Raw genomic sequence first — 22,456 nt, 5'->3', positions numbered from 1 at the left:
GAGCTAGATGAAAAGGAGTCACACAGCAATTACAGGCACACCTCAGAGGTACTGTGGGTTCAGTTCCAGACCACTGCAATAAAGCGAATATCGCAATGAAATGAGTCACACAAACTTTTTGGTTTCCTAGGGCATATAAAAGTTATGTTTACATTATAATGTATTCTATTAAGTGTGCAATAGCATTATGCCTGAAAAACGTATATACCTTAATTTAAAAATACTTTATTGTTAAAAATGCTAACCATTCTTTGACTCTTCAGTGAGTCGGAATCTTTTCGCTGGTGGAGGGTCTTGCCCGGATGTTGATGGCTGCTGACTGATCAGGGTTGTGGGTGTTGAAGGTGGGGTGGCTGTGATAATTTCTTAAAATAAGACCACAGTGAAGTTTGCCACATCAATTGACGCTTCCTTTCACAAATGATTTCTCTGTAGCATGCAGTGGTGTTAGATAGCATTTTACCCACAGTAGAACTTCTTTCAAAATTGGAGTCAGCATACCATTGTAAAGCAATTATGCTCCAATAAAGATGTTTAAAAAAAAAAAAAAAAAAATTGGAGTCAGTCCTCTCAAACTGCCACTGCTTTATCAACTAAGATTATGTAATATTGTAAATCCTTTATTGTCATTTTGAAACAGCAGGACTCTATGGTCCTCTGCCTGCCTTTTGTCTGGGGAAAAACTTTAGCCAAAGAATAAGTTTAATCAGAGAAGTGAGAAAATGCAGAAACAAAGGAAAACAGTCAAGGAGACCAAATAATAATTGTTTAGTCTTTAAGCATAGTCAAGGACTTTTAGTTCCCTCTCAGGGGCTATAGATAATATTCTGAGCCATAACTTGTGAGCTGTCTTGTAGATACTGAAACTCCCACCAGACTGTAGCCATGACGTAAGCTGCCACAATTCTGAGAATTGGCCTCAAGGAAATGGGAGAAAAACGACCCTGGAACTAAAGATTAACTGTACTTAAAACAATCAAGATGATGCTCATCAGATCACCACATGGCCAATTTCAAGATGAATGTCAGAGCTGGTTATGCAATTTTTACAGGTAGCCTCCTCCCTCCATCTATAAAACCTCTTGTCCACTGGTTGTTGGGGGCAGGAAGTGGGGGAGAGTCAGGATTTGGACGGGAGTCAGCCCTCCCCCAACCCCACTCCCTAGTTGCCAGCATCCAAAATAAAGCAAACTATCCTTTCCACCAACCTTGCCCCTTTATTGGCTTTTGAGCAATGAGCCATTGGACCCCACTTTCAGGAACAGTTTCAACAGTCTTCACAGCATCTTCACCAGGAGTAGATTCCATCTCAAGAAACCACTTTCTTTGCTCATCCATAGGAAGCAACTCCTCATCTGTGAAAGTTTTATTGTGAGATTGCAGCAATTCAGGTACATCTTCAGGCTCCACTTCTAATTCTAGATCTCTTGCTATTTCTACCACATCTGCAGTGACTTCCTCCATTGAAATCTTGAACCCCTCAAAGTCATCCATGAGGATTGTAATCAACTTCTTCCAAAGTCCATTAATGTTGATATTTGTATCTCTTCCCATGAATCACTAATGTTCTTAATGGCATCTAGAATAATGAGTACTTTCCAGGATGTTTTCAATTGACTTTGATCCATCAGAAGAGTCACTATCCATGGCAGCTATAGCCTTAAGAAATGTATTTCTTAAATAAAACTTGAAAGTTGAAATTACTCCTTGATCCATGGGCTACAGAATGGATGTTGTATTAGCAGGCATGAAAACAACATTAATCTCATTGTCCAGCTCCATCAGAGTTCTTGGGTGACCAGATGCATTGTTAATGAGCAGTAATATTTTGAAAGGCATCTTTTCGTCTGAGCATTATGTCTCAACAATGGGCTTGAAATATTCAGTAAATTATGCTGTAAAGAGATGTGCTGTCATCCAGGCTTTGTTGTTCCATTTACAGAGCACAGGCAGAGTAGATTTAGCATAATTCTTAAGGGCCCCAGGATTTTCAGAATGGTAAATGAGCACTGGCTTCAACTTCAAGTCACCAGTTGTGTTAGCCCCTAACAAGAGAGTCAGCCTGTCATTTGAAGCTTTGAAGCCAGGCATTGACTTTTCCTCTCTAGCTATGAAAGTCCTAGATGGCATCTTCTTCCATTGTAGGACTGTTTTGTCTACACTGAAAATATGTTGTTTAGTGTAGCCACCTTCATTAATTATCTTAGCTAGATTTTCTGTATAACTTGCTGCAACTTCTACATCAGCGCTTTTATGTTATGGAGATGACTTTTTTTAAACCTCATGAACCAACCTCTGCTAGCTTCAGACTTTTCTTCTTCACCTTCCTCACCTCTCTTAGCCTTCATAGAATTGAATAGAGCTAATCCAGGGTCTTGCTCTGGATTAGGCTTTGGTTTAAGGGAATGTTATGGCTGGTTTGATCTTCTATCCAGACTACTAAAACTTTTTCCATATCAGCAATGAGGCTGTTTTACTTCTTATCATTCATATGTTCACTGGATTAGCACTTTTAATTTCCTTCAAGAACTTTTCCTTTGCATTCACAGCTTGGCTAACTTGTTGGCACAAGAAGCCTAGCTGTTGGCCTATCTCACCTTTCAACATGCCTTCCACACTAAGCTTAATCATTTCTAGCTTTTGATTTAAAGTGAGAGACATGTGACTCTTCCTTTCACTTGAGGAGGAGGCCATTGTTGGGTTATTAATTGACCTAATTTCAATATTGTTATGTCTCACAGAATAGGGAGGCCCAAGAGGGAGAGAGATGAGGGAACAGTTGGTTGGTGGAGCAGAGACCACACAACATTTATCAATTAAGTTTGCTATCTTACATGGGTATGGTTTATGGTGCCCTAAACAATTACAGTAACATCAGAAATCACTGATCACAAGTCACCATAAAAAATATAATAATAATAAAAAGTTTGAAGTTGTAAGAATTACCACAATGTGACATAAAGTGAGCAAATGCTGTAGGAAAAATGGTGCTAATAGACTTGCTAAACGCAGGGTTGCCACAAAACTTGTAGCAGAATGCATAGAAAGAGGTGTGCTGTATGCAGAATTGTTATGTCAGTTGCTAAAGTTAAAAAACCCGAAATACATGATACACAAGACAAAGCACTGGACCTCAGAGAAAACATAAATCAAGGAACAGATGGAAATATAACACAGTTGCTTCTGCTGTAGAATAACTTAATAAAAAACATTAACATGCTGAAAGACAAGGATGTTAAAATAACTGAATGACATGAAGAAAAGTTGTAAAACTAAGGAAATAGAGTATTAAAATGACTAATAAATAAAACTAAAGCATCAAGGAAGAGAACAGACTCCATTAAAATTAAATTCTTGGGGCTTCCCTGGTGGCGCAGTGGTTGAGAGTCCGCCTGCCAATGCAGGGGACACGGGTTCGTGCCCCGGTCCGGTAAGATCCCACATGCTGCGGAGCAGCTAGGCCCGTGAGCCATGGCCGCTGAGCCTGCGCGTCCGGAGCCTGTGCTCTGCAATGGGAGAGGCCACAGCAGTGAGAGACCCATGTACCGCAAAAAAAAAAAAAAAAATTAAATTCTGACAATTAGAGGAAAGGCTTGAGATTATCACTATAAATTAAGATAAAAATTACAGAGAGTAGAGAAAGTAGAAAAAAGCTGTAGAATATAGACAAGAGGGTCCTACATAAAGATAATTGACAACACTGAAGTATAGAAACCAAAAAAATGGAACAAATGATGTATTCAAAGATAAAATACAAGAGAACCCCCAACACTCCCACCCAACACACACACAAAAGAAAAGTTTCCAGGTTGAAAGATTACTAAATTCTGGAAAATTTTGATACAGAATGTTCACCAGTGATACATATCAGAGCTAAGCTACTAAACTTTAAGGAAAAAGTTCTTAATCTTAAGTTCTTAATTTTTAAGAATCTTAAGAATCTTAAAAGTTCTTAATCTCTTAATAAGAGATAAATCAGACTGGCCTTAGACTTTTCCGTGGTGAAGACAGTGGAACAGTTTATATCAAGATATGTGGAAAGTAGTGTGACCAAAGAATGTCATACCAAGTGCAGATGTCATTCAAGTATAACGAACACAGGCAGACCTTCTTCTCAGGAGAGAAGCAGCTCAGAATTCAGTATATGAGGGTTTTTCTTGGAGAAACAAGTTGACAAAAAAATCCAGATAATTAAAAGACTCAGGAATAGAGAGACCATGGTGGGAAGGGGCCAGTAATGAGCACTGAATTTGTCTAATTGTAGAATGATTACTAAACTACTATGGGAATTATATTTATGAACAAAATGTAAATATTATCAAACTGAGCAATGTTACTAAGAATATACAAACAACATTTGGGAGATGGGCAGCGAGATGGAAGCAATAGAGTATTAGAGAGGTGTATGGATTGCATACCATTCAGGCAATCCATTACAACTACTATTTCTCTCAACTAAACTTTGGAAAAACACTGGGTAGCACCAACTGTGAGACTTTACTCCCTGACAAGTAGTTGGAAATCAAATCTGTAAGTACAGATCCATTAGCTTTTGGAGTTTGCAAGCCTACCAGATCCATAAGCTTTTAGAGTTAGAAAGGCTAACAGATCCATAAGCTTTTGAAGTTAGCATGGCTAATCTGAGTTAGTCGATCTCAGAAAGAAGGCAGAATCACTTAGCTCCTGTTTTTATTTTCATGGTTTTCAGAGACGAGAGAGGAATTCAAATAGAAAAGTGCAGAAACACATGTAACAAAGAAATTGTAGCCCAACGTAACTGAGGAGCCGTTTAGAAAGGGACTTAGTCACGTATAAGAAGCATTCTCATTTCTAGAGCCAGAAAAAGAACATCCCAGGGCCCAGAAGGAACCATAGATGTGATCTCAGCCTTCTGAGATCTCGCAGCAAAGTCACGGAGCATGAGGAAAGGCCTGAACCGTGGAGACAGAGAAATGTTACCCTACTTTGCAAAAGACGAAGTAATTGAATTCAGAATATAGACTAACAAGATTGAGATCTTGAAAAATTCTTGAAGAGACTGTCACATGGTGAACTTTTAGGAGAAAGGAAACTAATTTTTAATGATAATTTACATATTCAAATAATTCCATCCCCATAACAATTGTGTGATGTATTCATCGTTCTTACCACAATGCAGATGGAGAAACTTAGTGTCAGAGAAATCAGTATTTGTTCAAGGTCACACAGCTAGTAGATGCTGGGCTATATTTGCTGCCCCATTTTATAAAAAATGTGATGATCACTAAGGGTCCATGCAGTTTTACTAAGATAAGGTTGGTCAAACTTACTCTCTCTTGATAACATTCTAGGTATAAAGATCTACCAGAGACCTGGTATCCTGGCTTAGTTAGGTGCTTGACCAAGTCTCCAGGGTATTCTTGTGTCTGATGTAATGGAAAAAAATCAAAGTTTCATAGAATAATTGTTGCTTTAAAATCCTCAGCCTAAAAATATCAATAGCACTGTACAATCTATTAAATGAAAAAATTATCTAAAATAAGAGCCTATATCTTATTTTGTTTTGTTTTTTCAGAGACCAAATTATATATATATATTTTAGTTAGCTATTTTTCTCTTGACATGGTTTCTGGTATATAGTAGGTACTCCAAAATATTTTGTGGAAAAGTTCATAAATTTGGAGGGAAATCTACAGAGGCAAGCTGCAGAGCTCTGTCCTGTTTGACATTTTTTTCTGTGACTTGATGAAAACATAGAAGACACACTTATCAAGTGTGAAGGTGACAGAAAGCTGGAAAAGGGAATGAATAAGACTGATGATAAAACCAAGATTCAAAATAGTCTTGACAGGTTGCAATGATAGGCAAAACCGAAGTGTTGTGTTCTGTATTTACCTTTAAAAACAACTGCCTGACTACTAAATGGGGAAATGGGTTTTGGCACCAGTTTATATGAAAAAGATTTTAGAGTTTTGCTTGTCCATAGCAGGAGCCAACAATTTGATGTAGTTGCTAAAATTTTTTAAAAATTCCAGATTGCATTAATAGGATGGTGGTGTCCAAATCACAGAAAGTAATAATCCCGCTGGGTTTCCCACTGGTCTGCTTACAGCAGAATATTGCTTTCAATTTTGGGCACCCCAATTTAAGATGTATACTGAAAAATTGAAAGCCTCTAAGACAAGATGGCCAAGAAGGGGAGAAGTGTTCTTTAAGAGACAGTTCAAAGAACCAGGGGACTTTGGCCTGTGGAAGTGTTAGGGGGAGACACATTAGCTGCCTTCAAATATCTGAGAGGTAATTGTGTACAAAAAAGACAAGATCTACTCACTGTTTTTCTAGGGAACAGAAATGGGAGGAAACAATGACAGAAAGCAGAAGGCAAGCAGATTTCAGCTTATAAAAAAGAACTGCCTCACAACTAGTTTTATTCATTGGAGAAATGGGCTAACTTTCAGGGGAAGCCTAGAAGTTTTCACTTCAGTGTGAATGACTGTCTGGAGGGGATTCCTGTACAGAAAATGAGGAGAGTCAAGAATATCCCGTGGGCTCCTCCCAGAGACCTTCTACTTCATTCAGATTCTGGGCTAGAGAGGAACTTGATCTCAAATAAGCAGAATTTTCAGTGGTTCTCATTACTCTCCCCAATGACTCACAAGGAATTTCTTTACAAACAAAATGCTTCCCACCTGCCTTGTATTTCCATCTTTAAGCAAATCTGCACTTTACATACTTTATCATATGCATATTATGCATCAATTTAAAAGATCCATTGTGCTCTAAATGCTTGGGTGTCTTCTGCTGGAAGAGTAAAGATACCACTAATGACAGCAGTAAAGTTCAAACATTGACTTGTTAATATGAGACTCCTTTTTACTAAAGAAATACACAGTACACAAGAACATCCAATAGAAATTTGTTTATTTTTTTAAATGAAACAAAACTTCTATCTCAAATTCAGGTGGAAAGATTCTAAATTAATATTTGGACTCCAAAAGTCCCTAGCAGTGACTAAAATTAAAGACTCTTATTAAAATCATCTTGTTCCACTTACGTTCCTACAGAATTCTTCCTTTATTTGATTTGCTTAACAGGTTTAAAATATTTTCTTCAAGGTGACGGGCACCTTGCCTTGAAATAACTGGCTTCTCTCTGGGAAGGTGAAAGATCATTTTGTAAGCAAAAGCTGACAGATGTGAATAGCAATTTTAACCTACAGACAGATCATGGATATTTGGGAATTCACTCTCCCGCCTTGCTAAAGACTGACAGAGCCTGGGGGAGGAATGCAGATTGGAAGAAAACAGATTTCTGCCGATCAAGAAAACCAAAGGAAGAGCTCATGAATATTGATTCTGGACCTGCTTTCTCTCTGCGGAGAGAAATGCTGACACAGTGCAATCCATATTGCCGTGCCTAGATCCAGTCCAACAGCACGCTGCTGCTAGATTATAAACAACTTATCAAACCACAATCTAGACACATTTCTTCACTTTCGTATCATGTTTCTGAGGATAGAATCCATTTCACAAAATTGCTGATAGGCCCTATTCTGGGTACTTTAAGTGAAAGTCCAAGCAAATAAGGGTCTGCCACATACCAAGTGCTCAAAAATGCTTACTACAAAAACATGAACTGGGTAGCATCTCAGATTCAGTCTGTTTTGCAGGTGGAGGATGGGGACAGATGTGATCTGGGAAGAGATAAATGGAAAAGGAGCAGAGCAAAGAGTTGTTGGCTGGTTATGGAACACGCTACAAGAGACTTTTAAATTTTTCATTAAATACCAGGGCTCTTTTGTGTAATATATAATTTGTCCCTAAAGAAAATGGAAGATCTCATACATTAGGATTTTTTTTGTTTGTTTTTCAGGAAGTGTACAATATAATTGGTACTATATCCAGTTTACAAAGGACTGGGTTAGACATTCCTCTTTAAAAATGCCTGCTGAATGGAAGCTGGGACTCAAAGAGCACATGTGGTGAATGTTTCAAGGCATGTTGTTGGTGATAAGTTATTAGCAACTCATTGTGTTTTTAAAAAATTCAATCAATTCTACTTCAAAAAGGAAGAAACCCTAGATGGAGATATTTACCATTACACAGAAAATACTCAAGTGGTATCCTTGACAGCTTTGCTCAAATACTGCATTCGTTATTCCTCATATTTAAGCAACCCTAGTGTTTCAGAGAGTAAAGGAACTATGTGAGAAACCTGTATCCTACTCCAGAAACTGACATTCACAAAGTAAAATTGATTCTATGCTAGTGAATTCAAAAGAGAAAAAAATATATTTGTCAAATACTTTTCATGGCCAATTCTTTTAGCAGTTTACACTCTTGAGACGAATTTTAATTCTAAGGGTTTCTTTCTCAAATAACTATTATAAAATGCAATACCTTGAACTATGGTGTGACAGAATCTGGTTGTGCTCTGTTTGATACAGGAATGAAATAAACTTTGCCTTCATAAAGCAGATTTGCTCTAAGACAGAAATACGTGGCAGGAGGGAAACACTTTGTTGGTAAAGACACTCTTCGTGAGCCATTGGAGAGAAAATGAGAACCACTGAAAATTCTGCTTATCTGGGACCAAGTTCCTCTCTAGCCCAGAATCTGAACATATCAATTGTATAAGGTCCTTGGGAGGAACTCATGGGATATTCTTGACTCTCCTCATTTTCTGTACAGGAATCCCCTCCAGGCAGTCATTCACACTGAATTGAAAACTTCTAGGCTTCCCCTGAAAGTTAGCGTACTTTAGGTGCCATATTCTGTTCCCCCTCACTCCACATCCTTGCCAAAATTTGTCAGATGTTTAAATTTCAGCCATTTTAGTGGGTGTGTACTGACATCTCGTCATGGCTTTAATTTTCATTTCCTTGATTAATAATGATATTGAGCGTATTTTCATATGCTTATTGGTCATTTGGAAATCGTCTTTTGTCAAGTGCCTTTTTCAGTTGTTAGCCAATTTAAAAAAGCAAATCATTTGTAATGAGATATAATTTATATAATAGAATAAAATCAACTAATTTGAAGTATTCAGTTTGATGACTTTTGACAAACATATATACTTATGTAACTGCCACCACAATCAAGATATAGAACATTTCCATCACCCCCAAAAGTTCCTTCATGCCTATTTGCAGTCAACGTCCACATCCACAGCTCCATCCAAACACTGATCTGATTTGTCAGTAGAGGTTAGTTGCTTGCTCTAGAATTTTATATAAATAGAATTGTACAGTATGTACTCTTTCGTGTCTGGCTTCTTTCACTGACTATGTTTTGGAGGTGCATCTATGCTACTGGGCATATCAGTAGTTCATTCCTTTTCATTGCTGAACAGTAGTCTTGTATAGATGTTCCACAATTTGTTTATCAGTTCATCTGTTGATGGACATTTATTTCCAATTTTTTGCTATTATAAATAACAACTGAATAGAGCTATTATGAACATATGTGTAGATATGTCTTTGTTTACACATATGTTTTCATTTCTCTTGGGTAAATACCCGAGTGGAATTGCTGGAACAATGTCATATAGTAAATGTATATTTAGTTTTATAAGAAACTCCAAGCTGTTTTCCAAAGTAATTGTAACATTTTAAACTCCATTGAACAGTATATGAGAATTCCAATTCCTCCACATCCTTGCCAATATTTGAGGTGTCGGTCATTTTCATTTTAGCCATCCTTTCATGCACCAGTAACTAACTGTGGTTTAAAGGTATTTAACCTGTTTTTAGTTAGGTGTTTTGAATTCTTCCTTAAAGCTTTGTGATATTTAAAAATATATATACTTAAGAGATTGGTTCAAGATGGCGGAGTAGATGGACGTGCGCTTATTCCCTCTTGCGAGAGCATCGGAATCACAACTAACTGCTCAACAATCATCAACAGGAAGATACTGGAACTCAAAAAAGATACTCCACATCCAAAGACAAAGGAGAAGCTGCAATGAGATGGTAGGAGGCATGCAATCACAATAAGATCACATCCCATAACTGCTGGGTGGGTGACTCACAAACTGGAGAATAATTATACCACAGAAGTCCACCCACTGGAGTGAAGGTTTTGAGGCCCCCGTCAGGCTTCCCAACCTGGGGGTCCAGCAAGAGGAGGAGGAATTCCAAGAGAATCAGACTTTGAAGGCTAGCACGATTTGACTACAGGACTTCAACAGGACTGGGGGAAACAGAGACTCCACTCTTGGAGGGCACACACAAAGTAGTGTGCACATCAGGACCCTGGGGGAAGGAGCAGTGACCCCATAGGAGACTGAACCAGACCTACCTGCTATTGTTGGAGGGTCTCCTGCGGAGGCGGGGGATGGCCATGGCTCACCGCGGGGACAAGGACACTGGCAGCAAAAGTTCTGGGAAGTACTCCTTGGTGTGAGGCCTTCAGGAGTCTGCCATTAGCCCCATCAAAGGGCCTGTAGGCTCCAGTACTCGGTTGCCTCAGGCCAGACAACCAATGGGGAGGGAACTCAGCCCCACCCATCAACAGACAAGCAGATTAAAGTTTTACTGAGCTGTGCCCAACAGAGCAACACCCAGTCCTACCCCCCACCAGTCCCTGCCATCTGGAAGCTTGCACAAGCCTCTTAGATAGCTTCATCCACCAGAGGGCAGACAGCAGAAGCAAGAAGAACTACAATCCTGCAGCCTGTGGAACGAAAACCACATTCACAGAAAGATAGACAAAATGAAAAGGCAGAGGACTATGTACCAGATGAAGGAACAAGATAAAACCCCAGAAAAACAACTAAATGAAGTGGAGATAGGCAACCTTCCAGAAAAAGAATTCAGAATAATGAGAGTAAAGATGATCCAGGACCTCAGAAAAAGAATGGAGGTAAAGATTAAGAAGATGCAAGAAATGTTTAACAAAGACCTAGAAGAGGGCTTCCCTGTTGGTGCAGTGGTTGAGAGTCCGCCTGCCAATGCAGGGGACACGGGTTCGTGCCCCGGTCCAGGAAGATCCCACATGCCGTGGAGCAGCTGGGCCCATGAGCCATGGCTGCTGAGCCTGCGCGTCTGGAGCCAGTGCTCCGCAGCAGGAGAGGCCACAGCAGTGAGAGGCCCGTGTACCAAAAAAAAAAAAATACCTAGAAGAATTAAAGAACAAACACCTAGAACAATTAAAGAACAAACAAACAGAGATGAACAATTCAGTAACTGAAATGAAAAATACACTAGAAGGAATCAATAGCAGAATAACTGAAGCAGAAGAACAGATAAGTGACCTGGAAGACAGAATGGTGGAATTCACTGCCACGGAACAGGATAAAGAAAAAAGAATGAAAAGAAATGAAGACAGCCTAAGAGACCACAAGGACAACATTAAATGCACCAACATTTGCATTAGAGGGGTCCCAAAAGGAGAAGAGAGAGAGAAAGGACCCAAGAAAATATTTGAAGAGATTATAGTAAAAAAAACTCCCCTGACATGGAAAAGGAAATAGTCACCCAAGTCCAGGAAGCACAGGAGGGTCCCAGGCAGGGTAAACCCAAGGCGAAACATGCTGAGACACATAGTACTCAAACTGACAAAAATTAAAGACAAAGAAAAATTGTTAAAAGCAACAAGGGAAAAACGACAAATAATTTACAAGGGAACTCCCATAAGGTTAACAGCTGATTTTTGAGCAGAAGCGCTATAAGCCAGAAGGGAGTAGCATGATATATTTAAAGGGCTGAAAGGGAAGAACTTATAACCAAGATGACTCTACGTGGCAAGGATCTCATTCAGATTAAATGGAGAAATCAAAAGCTTTACAGACAAGCAAAAGCTAAGAGGATTTAGCACTACCAAAAAAGCTCTACAACAAATGCTAAAGGAATTTCTCCAAGTGGGAGACACAAGAGAAGAAAAGGACCTAAAAAAAAAAAAAAAAAAACCCAAAACAATTAAGAAAATGGTAAGAGAAACATACATATCTATAATTACCTTAAATTTGAATGGATTAAATGCTCCAACCAAAAGACACAAGCTCGCTGAATGGATACAAAAGCAAGACCCATATATATGCTGTCTACAAGAGACCCACTTCAGACCTAAGGACACATACAGACTGGAAGTGAGGGGATGGCAAAAGATATTCCATGCAAATGAAAATCAAAGGAAGGCTTTAGTAGCAATACTCATATCAGATAATATAGACTTTAAAATAAAGAATATTACAAGAGACAAGGAAGGACACTACATAATGATCAAGGGACCAATCCAAGAAGAAGATACAATTATAACTATGTATGCACCCAACATAGGATCACCTCAATACATAAGGCAACTGCTAACAGCTATAAAAGAGGAAATCGACAGGAACACAATAATAGTGGGGGACTTTAACACCTCACTTACACCAATGGACAGATCTTCCAGACAGAAAATTAATAAGGAAACACAAGCTTTAAATGACACAATAGGCCAGATAGATTTAATTGATATTTATAGGACATTCCATCCAAAAACAGCAGATTACACTAGAGAAAGAAGAACAAACAATACCCAAAGGTAGTAGAAGGAAAGAAATCATAAAGACCAGAACAGAAATAAATGAAACAGAAACAAAGAAAACAGTAGCAAAGATCAATAAAACTGAAAGCTGTTTCTTTGAGAAGATAAAAAAAATAAACCTTTAGCCAGACTCATCAAGAAAATGAGGGAGAGGACTCAAATCAACAAAATTAGAAATGAAAAGGGAGAAGTTACAATGGACACTGCAGAAATACAAAGTATCCTAAGACACTACTACAAGCAACTCTATGCCAAAAAAATGGACAACCTGGAAAAAATGGACAAATTCTTAGAAAGGTATAACCTTCCAAGACTGAACCAGGAAGAAATAGAAAATATGAACAGACCAATCACAAGTAATGAAATGGAAACTGATTAAAAATCTTCCAACAAACAAACGTCCAGGACTAGATGGCTTCACAGGTGAATTCTATCAAACATTTAGAGAAGAGCTAAAACCCATCCTTCTCAAATTCTTCCAAAAAGCTGCAGAGGAAGGAACACTCCCAAACTCATTCTATGAGGCCACCATCACCCTGATACCAAAACCAGACAAAGATACTACAAAAAAAGAAAATTACAGACCAATATCACTGATGACTATAGATGCAAAAATCCTCAACAAAATACTAGCAAACAGAGTCCAACAACACATTAAAAGGAACATACACCATGATCAAGTGGGATTTATCCCAGGGATGCAAGGATTCTTCAATATACGCAAATCAATCAACATGATACCCCATATTAACAAATTGAAGAATCAAAACCTTATGATCATCTCAATAGATGCAGAAAACTTTTGACAAAATTCAACACCCATTTATGATAAAAACTCTCCAGAAAGTGGGCATAGAGGGAACCTACCTCCACATAATAAAGGCCATATATGACAAACACACAGCAAACATCATTCTCAATGGTGAAAAACTGGAAGCATTTCCTCTAAGATCAGGAACAAGATAAGGATGTCCACTCTCGCCACTATTATTCAACATAGTTTTGGAAGTCCTAGCCATGGCAATCAGAGAAGAAAAAGAAATAAAAGGAATCCAAATTGGAAAAGAAGAAGTAAAACTGTCACTGTTTGCAGATAACATGATACTATACATAGAGAATCCTAAAGATGCCACCAGAAAACTACTAGAGCTAATCAATGAATTTGGTAAAGTTGCAGGATACGAAATTAATGCACAGAAATCTCTGGCATTCCTATACACTAACAACGAAAGATCAGAAAGAGAAATTAAGGAAACACTCCCATTTACCACTGCAACAAAAAGAATAAAATACCTAGGAATAAACCTACCTAAGGAGGTAAAAGACCTGTACTCAGAAAACTATAAAACACTGATGAAAGAAATCAAAGTTGACACAAACAGATGGAGAGATATACCATGTTCTTGGATTGGAAGAATCAATATTGTGAAAATGACTATGCTACCCAAAGCAATCTACAGATTCGATGCAATCCCTATCAAATTACCAATGGCAATTTTTCCAGAACTAGAACAAAATATCTTAAAATTTGTATGGAGACACAAAAGACCCTGAAGAGCCAAAGCAATCTTGAGGGGAAAAAACGGAGCTAGAGGATTCAGGCTCCCTGACTTCAGACGATACTACAAAGCTACAGTAATCAAGGCAATATGGTACTGGCAGAAAAACAGAAGTATTGATCAATGGAACAGGATAGAAAGCCCAGAGATAAACCGACACACCTATGGTCAACTAATCTATGACAAAGGAGGCAAGGATATACAATGGAGAAAAGAGTCTCTTCAATAAGTGGTGGTGGGAAAACTGGACAGCCACATGTAAAAGAATGAAATCAGAACACTTCTAAAACCATATACAAAAATAAACTCAAAATGGATTAAAGACCTAAATGTAAGACTGGACACTATAAAACTCTTAGAGGAAAACATAGGTAGAACACTCTTTGACATAAATCACAGCAAGATCTTTTTTGACCCACTTCGTAGAGTAATGGAAATAAAAACAAAACAAACAAATGGGACCTAATGAAACAAAAGCTTTTGCACAGCAAAGGAAACCATAAACAAGATGAAAAGACAACCCTCAGAATGGGAGAAAATATGTGCAAATGAATCAACGGCCAAAAGATTAATCTCCAAATTATATAAACAGCTCATGCAGCTCAATATTAAAATAACAAATAACCGAATCCAAAAAAGGGCTGAAGACCTAAATAGACATTTCTCCAAAGAAGACATACAGATGGCCAAGAGACACATGAAAAGATGCTCAGCATCACTAATTATTAGAGAAATGCAAATCAGAACTACAATGAGGTATCACCTCACACCAGTTAGAATGTACATCATCAGAAAATCTACCAACAGTAAATGCTGGAGAGGGTGTGGAGAAACGGGAACCCTCTTGCACTGTTGATGGGAATGTAAATTGATACAGCCACTATGGAGAACAGTATAGAGGTTCCTTAAGAATGCTTTTTTTTTTTTTTTTTTTTCAGCACGCAGGCCTCTCACTGTTGTGGCCTATCCCATTGCAGACCACAGGCTCCAGACGTGCAGGCTCAGTGGCCATGGCTCATGGGCCTAGCCGCTCCGCGGCATGTGGGATCTTCCTGGACCGGGGCACGAACCCGTGTCCTGTGCACCAGCAGGAAGACTCTCAACCACTGTGCCACCAGGGAAGCCCTGGAGGTTCCTTAAAAAACTAAAAATAGAATTACTATATGACCCAGCAATCCCACTACTGGGCGTATACCCAGAGAAAACCATAATTCAAAAAGACACATGCACCCCAATGTTCATTGCAGCACTATTTACAATAGCCAGGTCATGGAAGCAACCTAAATGCCCATCAACAGATGAACGGATAAAGAAGTTGTGGTACATATATACAATGGACTATTACTCAGCCATAAAAAGGAACGAAATTGGGTCATTTGTAGTGACGTGGATGGACCTAGAGACTGTCATACAGAGTGAAGTAAGTCAGAAAGAAAGAAACAAGTATCATATATTAACGCATATATGTGGAATCTAGAAAAATGGTACAGATAAACCGGTTTTCAAGGCAGAAATAGAGACACAGTTGCAGAGAAGAAATGTATGGACACCAAGGGGGGGAAAGCAGGGGGGTGGGGGTGATAGGATGAAGTGGGAGATTGGGATTGACATATATGCACTAATATGTATAAAATTGATAACTAATAAGAACCTGCTGTATAAAATAAATTAATTAAATAAAATTCAAAAAATATGTATATATATATATATACTTATATTTTGGATATAAGTCCTCTATTACATACGTTACTGAGAATATCTTCTTTGCATCTGTAGCTTGCCTTTTTACTTTCTTGATGGTGGCTTTTGATGAACAGGAGTTTTTCATTTTGCTGAAGTACAACTTATCTAATTATTTTCTTTTGTTATGTGCTTTTTATATCCTGTTTAAGAAATCTTTGCCTAACCTCAAAGTCATTATTGTATTCTCCAATGTTTTTTTCTGCAACCTTGATCATTTTACGTGTCACATTTAGGTGTAAGATCCATTTTGAATTCATTTTTATATATTGTATGAAATAAGCCTCAGGATTCACTTTTTTCCAAATGGATATTCAGCACCATCTGTTGAAAGTTCCACTGGATTTTAAAGACTATTTCCACATAAACTCTCAGTGTGGAATCCATTTTTAGATTACAGCATTTAAGTAAATGGAGTGGGTTATTAGAAACTTTTATGGTCTTCTATTGAGTAATCATGGTGACACCCTGAAAGTTTGTTATCTCTCCCTAGATGGATGGGGTATGAGGGATTTTCCAATTTGTTGCCGACAGTCTAAGTGGATTCTAACTGATCTTGACCAGCCCCCACTCTGACTCTCAATTCTAGGGAGAGCCAGGTACCTGGGTTCAGCCTCTCCTCAATCAGTGCCTTCTCCTGAGAGTTCCACATCTCACCAACACTTGATATGGTCATTCATTTTAATTTTAGCCGTTCTGTTATGTAGTGGTAACTAATTGTGGTTTAATTTTTTTTCCAATTTTAAACTTTCATGTGAGTTTTGCTGAGAACCATCCTCAATGAAGATATCCATCCCTCCTCACCTCAATGTATTCTTATAAATGGCTATTTAAGTCTCTACATATTTGGTATTGTTTGATGCAATTCCTTGACCTCATGATATAGACTGCTTTTTCAAAAATTTAAATAATACACAAAGCTAAAGAAAGGGAACTCAAAAAATATTTACATTGAACACCCCTCAATTCCTTTTGAATTCAAAGCTAAGCAGAAATCTGGGGATTTACTTGTAAACTATTCATTTTATTTCAGTCTTCAGTACTGGCACATAAAAAGAGAACTTCCTTTATGTAAACCAGAGATCCTCAGTGTTGTCTTCAACCATTTATCATTCCTGAGGAGCTCCATGTAGTCCACAGACCAAACCCTTGCATTATTAATGCGTATAATACAATTCTGTCTGTACTTTGTTTCTGACTTACATTAATATTTATTATGTTTAATGAAAGCTAATTATCACCTCTTCAGAGCCCATTGAAAAGAGCAGCATTAGATCCAGACTTCTGATGAAGCTTTTGGGCAGTAACTTGACGTGCTTGCAGGTCTTTCATCAAAATATTATCCAGAGCTGAAAGTGTAAAAACAGCTTGACTACTCAGTTGTCAGTTCCTGTGAGAGGCGTTTTTTGAAAGAAGGAGGCTTAGTAGAGTGGAAAAGTAAGAAAGTTCAAATGTAAAACTTAATCTGTAATTAAAATAGGAAACATTGCTTTGATCATTTTACAACTTAAGAAGTAGGTAATCAAGTTGTTTCTTCTCAATTCTGTGATAAGAATATACGACTTATATATATGACTTATAAGGCCGATGGAGCCATAGTACTTATGGCTCTCAGACAAAAAATTGGAGTTGTAAATATTAATTATTTTCTGCAATAGCTGATTTTATGTGTTAACTTGACTGGCCCATGGAGTGTCCAGACATTTCCCCAAACATTATTCTGGATGTGTTGGTGAGGGTGCTTCTAGATGAGATTAACATTTGAATTGGTAGACTGAGTAAGGCGGATTGCTCTCTTCATCCAGTCAGTTGAAGGTCTTAATAGAACAAAAAGGCTGACCTTGCTAGAGGAAGAGAATTTTTCCTGTCTGACTGTCCTTGAACTGGGACATTGGCTCTTCCTGGGTCTTGAACCTCTTGAGCTTTGGAGTAGAACTACACCATCAGCTCTGCTGGTTCTCAGAACTTCAGATTCAGACTGGAACTAAATTATTGCTCTCCTGGGTCTCCAGTTTGCTAACTCACCCCGTCAGTCTTGGGAACTTCCAGCCCCCATAATCGTGTGAGCCAACTACTTATAATAAATCTTTTATGTATATAAATTTATTTATTTATTTATATTTATCTATTTCCTATTGGTGCTATTTCTCTGGAGAACACTGACTAATATATTACCTTCCATCCAAAGGGAAAACATTTGTAATTTAAAACTGAAAATATTTTTTCAAATACTTTATATTCAATGAAGAAGATTTAAAGGCAGACTCTCAAAGCCTTGCTTTTCCTGTAATTTAAGGCAAACCATTTAAACCAAACAAGCACTGTTTACCTACTGGGCTTCTCCATCCCACAGACACATATTATACCCATGGTCCTCACGGGGTTTTTTTGTTTTTTGTTTTTAATTGGAAAACAAACAAGCTTTAATTAGAGGAATTTTCAAATGTAAAAAAAAATAAAAAAGGAGAGAGAGTGGGATACTAAACCCTTAGTATGCATTAACCAGCTTCAATAATTGTCAGTATTTTGTCATTTTGTTCATTTCTTTTTCCCATTATCATTTTTTTAACTGTGGTATTTTAACTTAAAACCTAGACTCTTGTCATTTTACCTTTACATGCTTCAATATACATCTCTAACTGGTAAGAATTTTTAAAATGTCTTTCTTGCCATTATTATCTTAAAAAAATAAGTAATTCCTTGATACCGTGTGATACTCCATACCCAAATGTCACAATTTGCCTCAAAGATGTCTTCTTCCAGTCGGTTGGTGCAAATCAGAATTTAAACGAGGGCTACATGTTTTTACTTATGTCTTTTAAAGCTTCTTTTATGCCAGTCCCTCCTCCTTTCCTGCCAATGTCTTTACCCATAGAAGTGTCAGGGAAGAGAGTGGAAATGGATCAGCCAGCCGTAACCCATATTCATTCCTTTCTCGAAAAATAAATCAAGACATGTGCCTTCCTGTTGTGAAAGTTGGGTTTTTTGTGTCGTCTCACTCCACATGGAAAACATACAATATCTCTTGAGTGCTTCTCATGCAGCTAGGCTGGCAGCCAGGAACCTGAGTCGTAAGACAGGTTACACCTGCTCCATGAGCCTCAGCGTCTTCCATTCAGTGGGGGAGGAAGTAGGAAGTCCCAGTGTGAATTCTGGTCTCAAGCCATGTCTTCTATTTTTTTCCTAGAATTCTCCTTTGGAGATGATGGGAGATTGTGAGATTAATAAAATGGACACTTTGGATCCCATTTGGTTATTTGTTCTCTGGGGTGGTATATGATTGGCCAGAACCCTGGAAAGTAAGAGTGGTAATAGGCACAAGGAATCCCTCTTAAAATCACCAAAAACAAACAAAACAGCCAAGAGCTAGATTCCTTTTTATACTGGAAATTTTGTCCAAGGTAACTGGTGTTGGACCCAACTCTTTCTTATGCATTCATCTGGGATTCTGACTGCTCTAATGGTGGTAGAAGACCAAGGCAAGTGGGTGTTGGTGAAAGATTCATAGTCTTGACGGAAAGTCTGGAGCAAGTCTGTTTGTGCGTAGGTGTGGATGTGGGTGTTGGAGGGTGAGATGGAGAAAAGGGGCAGAGAGCTCTTCTCTCTCCAAGAGTAACCAACGCTTTACAAGAGTTTTACAGTTTCAAAAGCATTTTCATGTATATTATTTTAGTTAAACCTCATACCAAGTATGTAAGTTAAAATTGTTACCCAGGTTTGACAAGTAAGAAAACATCAGTTTTTTAAGATCAGATAGGCAGGCAGTACTGAAGGAAGGGTCCTTCCACTTCATCCTCTATGCCCCGTATCTTTCAAAAACAAACCCGGGTGCCCATGAATCATTTCCAGGATGGCTTAGGCACACACTGAGAAATGGAATAATGTGGTCTAATTCGTTCCTCTTCTGTTCAGGCCTAATGAGGGTTGTCCTGGAAGACACTTAAAAATATTTTTTTTAAAGCCGTTTGTCTTGGATTACCCAGGCTTCGGATCGCTGGCCTATAAAGATTCTTTGATATAATCAAGTGATAGTTGAAATGACAATGATGGATCTGCAGTGCGGAATAGGTCCTGTTTTGTTGGGGTTTAATCATTTCTGGTGGATAAAATGGCCTGGCCTGCTAGAGATTTAGTAACCTGGAAATCCTGTTGATTTAAAATACAAAGTTGTTTGAACTATTGTTTTGTCTTGTCAAGTTGTTATCTTTGGAGATTAGTTCCCTTTAACATTTATTTCTTTTTTCAGTAAGCCATATTGAGCACATTCATGGTTGGACCGAGGCACGTGTGCACCTCAGGAAGGCTAATAATCTAAACCCTTTAAACATTTGGTTAACACATTTAGTGGAGCAGAAAGAAACTGCTTTTCTATCACAAAAGAAAAGATATATTAAATGTACAGAGCATAACAGTTTAACTTATTTGTAGCTATCTTCCATTTCATAATTTTTCTGTTCATAATTGAATAATAACAAGGGGCTAATATTTTCTGAGTGCTTATTATATGCTGAGTACTGATTCGTTTATATGATGTATCTCATTTCATGCTTGTAACGATCCTGTGTGGTAGGTAGCATTATTATCCTCAATTTCCAAGTGATAAAATTGAGACTTAGTTTGTGTAACATGCCCAAAGACACACACAGTTTCTCCCAAGTGGTAGAAATAGGATTTGAATGATGCAGTTCTGAATTCAGAGCCCACGGGCTTCCTTAGAACCCCCTCCTTCTTTGTAATATTAGTCCCTTCTACTCAGTGTAGAGGTCACATGACTATAGGCAAAAGAGCCTTGTTCAAAATCTGTTTAAAAGTTCTTTCTGGCTCTCTTGCCAGTAAAACTCTCTTCCATTTTCTTTTGCTAGTTTTGGAATCAAAGATTATCTTGGGAAGCATATTAAAAGTTTTCCATTTTAGATATTAAAATGAATAATACCTCATTTCCAGTAAACAGCATTAAGTGAGGTACTATTTGGCTTCAGACTTCTGCTGAACACAACTGCCTATGTGAGCCAGTCATCAGCGTGCTGGGCTGGTGGTGTTGCCTACAGGCATACATGCAACTTGCATAGAATCTGTCAGCTGAGGAGTATTATTATTATTATTTCTACTGCATTATTACTAGTTCTACTACTATTATTTCTATTTATTATTGTTATCATTTCTATTATTACTTCATCTACAGGGTGCTCTCTAGCCCCAAGGGAATAAGGCAAGTTATAGCTCACCAAAAATACGAATTAACAGGCACCGTTTTAAAATACAGTAATGTTTTGTCACCCCAGCAAATCCATCCCACTGGTCTGCCCTAAATTTAGCTCTGCACAAATTTAATGTATGAGAAAAAAGTTCAGCTTTCTAGTCCTTAAGGAGACCCCCTCATTATTCAAATGTCAAACTGAAAACTCAATAAAGAAAACCAAGGGACATTACTAGCCTTGAATTTGTGGATTATAACCTCTATATTCCATATGTTGGAAGGTAACTTGATCAGAGTGTCTAGTAATCTGGTGGTCAGATCATGTGATTATGAGAAGAGCCCTCTGAATGCATGAGCACCAGAGAAGGAAGGGGATCTTGAAGGTGATGTCAAGTAAAAAGTGGTAAATGCTAATTGTGATTTGTCCATAAATTGTAAATCATCCTCAGGTGGCCCAGTCCATGTCCCAGTGACATTATAGTGTTGACAAATGTTGTATTGAATAAACATGTGGCATCACTTACCATGCAGAGAGCAGAGCAGTGTCTGTTTAAACATAGACACTACAGGAAACAGTTTGCATTTGTGCCCTGGCATCTGAATAAGTCACCCATCTGTTTCAGAAATTCCATTCAATTTCTTAAACATTTATTGAACACCTACTACGATCAGAGCAGAGCACTCTGACAGATGCCTTAGGCATTACAAATATGAGTAGGTCTCAGCCTTGGTCTGGCAGGGGAAATAAGACGTGTGCAGGAATAATCACAACACCAGACAGAATGAGAAGTCTGGGCGATCTCTAGAGAGCCATGAACATATAGGGACAGCAGGGGGCTGGGATTTAAGGAAGGTTCCTCTGGAAAGTAATAGGACTGGAACAGTGGATAAAATATGAGAGTCAGAAGTGAGAAGTAAGGAGAAATATCCTTGTTAGGGGAGAATAAGAGAAGACTACCAAACGTAAAATAGATAGCTAGTGGGAAGCAGCCGCATAGCACAGGGAGATCAGCTCGGTGATTTGTGACCACCTAGAGGGGTGGGATAGGGAGGGTGGGAGGGAGGGAGACGCAAGAGGGAAGAGATATGGGAACATATGTATATGTATAACTGATTCACTTTGTTATAAAGCAGAAACTAACACACCATTGTAAAGCAATTATACTCCAATAAAGATGTAAAAAAAAAAAAAGAGGATGGCAGTCAAGAGCGGGCAGGACAAAGAATGGCATTGATACACAAAGGGAGTCGTGACTCTAGGAAATAAGGCAAGTTCAGGTACAAATGGTAGAAATCAGATTTCAAATCTCAACTTCTGGACTTGAATTCAATCTAAGATATGAAAATACATTTAATCCTGAATTGATGTGGGTTTGGAGTGTTCTAGTTTGGGAAATTGAATATCTTGGCTTTTGGAGAGTTACCATAAAACTTGAGATGAATGTAAAGTGTGG

The 22,456-nt window shown here is 38.2% G+C and overlaps 1 protein-coding gene and 1 pseudogene across 1 annotated transcript in view; one reads left to right on the top strand and one right to left on the bottom strand.

Annotated features, from left to right (window-relative positions):
* SPART (spartin) overlaps positions 1–22,456 on the top strand; it is a 377,051-nt gene that overhangs the window by 168,721 nt on the left and 185,874 nt on the right. The window lies entirely within an intron of this gene.
* Positions 241–2,694, bottom strand: LOC138842420 (tigger transposable element-derived protein 1-like; annotated as a pseudogene).

Source organism: Globicephala melas, chromosome 18 (genome assembly GCF_963455315.2).
Source record: "Globicephala melas chromosome 18, mGloMel1.2, whole genome shotgun sequence".
Taxonomy (NCBI): domain Eukaryota; kingdom Metazoa; phylum Chordata; class Mammalia; order Artiodactyla; family Delphinidae; genus Globicephala; species Globicephala melas.
This window is presented reverse-complemented; position numbering and strand designations above follow the sequence as displayed.